The sequence below is a fragment of the Dreissena polymorpha genome, chromosome 6, assembly GCF_020536995.1.
Source record: "Dreissena polymorpha isolate Duluth1 chromosome 6, UMN_Dpol_1.0, whole genome shotgun sequence".
Lineage (NCBI taxonomy): Eukaryota > Metazoa > Mollusca > Bivalvia > Myida > Dreissenidae > Dreissena > Dreissena polymorpha.
In genome coordinates this window covers 107,803,590-107,805,676 of record NC_068360.1, presented here as the reverse complement: position 1 = coordinate 107,805,676, position 2,087 = coordinate 107,803,590, and the positions used below count along the sequence as shown (strand labels likewise).

The window sequence follows — 2,087 nt, the reverse complement described above, 5'->3', positions numbered from 1 at the left end:
AGTTGTAGGAACAAGCTATTAGTTGTGACCACAAGTTACTAAGTTAAGGCCTCAACATTTTATATTATTTTGATCTCTTTTTGCGTTCATCAATTCTATAAAATGTACATCATTGAATTATTCTATAAGCAAAAGTTATCGTTATGTCAATTTACCTTAAAAATACATTGCTATATTGATACTTTACTATATTAATAAGCGCGCAAAATGCCGAAGTTACCATTTTTTCAGTTTCTTCATTTTGACTTCAATCAATTGCTGTTCGTCATTACATCACATGACTTTTTTGACCTGTTGCGTTTGGTTAACTAAATCGTTATTTTGGGGGTATATGCGCATTGATATCCCGCTTTGCACAGTATCAAAATCGCGAAATGCCAAAAAATGTAGGTTCGGCATTTTGAATTGGGACCATCGATAACAACTTTACTTATTAAAATAAAACACCCAGCTGTGTAGCAGTGTGATAAATTAGTCGGCGTAGTTTTTACCTTTGCCATTAATTATTTATTTTGAAATTAGCAATGCAAGAAGGCGGCCTTATTTCTTATACTATATTTGGAACTGTTGTTGAAAACTTTCTGATGTGATGATCATCAATAAGAATAAACAAAGGTAAATTTTCACATCTTGATTTTTTATCCTGCATCCAATATAGCCTAGTTGAACTTAAACGTGGCTTAAATGATGTCCCTTCCACTCAAGGTGTAATTTATTGGTAGAAACAATTTTAAATACTTCCTCAAACGACTTATACTAAATACTGTAAAATGTTATTAATAATTTCGTTCTAAAAATAAAAGTTTAAAACTTAACATTTGAATAAATTGAAAGAATTACTGCAATAATAAAATTTCCTTTTAAACAGGTACGGTGTTAGCTTTCCGCAGTGGCGGTATATAGCTGATGAGGTTAATCCGAGGCGTGGTTATTGCTAGTTGAAAACTATACCCAATACCCCGCGCCGACGCCCTGAAATATGGGCGGCAAGCGCAATTTATGAACGTCATTACGGGGACACCATAAAAGGAATCACTTATCGATTCGTAACGTTGGAAACTGAGAGGAGTTCACATTCAGTATTTATTTGTTCTTTAACACTATATCCTTTGATTTTAATTAGTCAGATAAAAATCTTGATGTTAATGTGTGGCTTTTGCTTTTCAAATATAAATAAAACCTTGTATTTGCTTTATTGCATTGATAATTAACATCACCAATCAAAAGTTCGCCTCTTTTCAAAAAGCGTGTAGTTTGGTAAACATTTTTCCTGCTCAAGAAATGCTGAAATTTTGCGGAGCTCCTTAAATGCAAATTTGCAGCTAGCCAAACCAAATGACAATGACACAAAAGTATTTGTCATAATAATTGTTAGTGCTCAAATTGTATTTTCAAGGTTGTTCAACACATTTAATATGTATACATACTTAGTTTTGCATTAAAAAAGCTCTTTATCTCATACATCGTCTTATATCTGCTTAGTATTACAGAGTCAAGGCTGGGCTTTTTTTAGAAACCTCTGTTAATTAACAGACTTGCACAATATCTGGAGCACATCTTACAACCACTGTCTGATGCTGAGCTGCAGCAAAATGAAATAGCATTGCATTCAGATTTGATTCTAATACCAAATGCAATGATGTTCTACGATTACACGGTTCCTAACCAAAACGGATAATACCTGAAACTTTTGTCCGTTTCCAGCTATTACGCGAAACGGCACCGGATCATTTTAGAAAATATTGACTGCTTGTAGTTAAGTGTGTTATTTTATTTTCAATATTCTTATCTTAAATTTGGCATTTTTGCACAAAACCAATATTCCACTGAACAACTAAGTCATTCATTCAGTAAATTTCATACTCATGCTCAATAACAAAAACGTCAAATTTGCAGTGGGAATCTACATTTTATGCATAAAACCTGATGATACGGAAGTAAATTGCAGATATTTGTCAAAATAAACAACGAAATTCAAACGTCTTAGCTAATTTCCTGGTGAAATAAGGCCACATCATTCATGTGAAATAATAGTTTGTAAAAAAACAAGTAGTGTATATGTTGATTGATGGCACCGGATAATGCAG

At 32.9% G+C, this 2,087-nt stretch overlaps 1 non-coding gene across 1 annotated transcript; it reads left to right on the top strand.

Moving 5' to 3' along the window:
• Positions 1–878: 878 nt before the first annotated feature.
• Positions 879–1,018, top strand: LOC127836737 (U4 spliceosomal RNA). The gene has a single exon (XR_008028914.1). It is a non-coding gene; the product is annotated as a U4 spliceosomal RNA (small nuclear RNA).
• Positions 1,019–2,087: the final 1,069 nt, after the last annotated feature.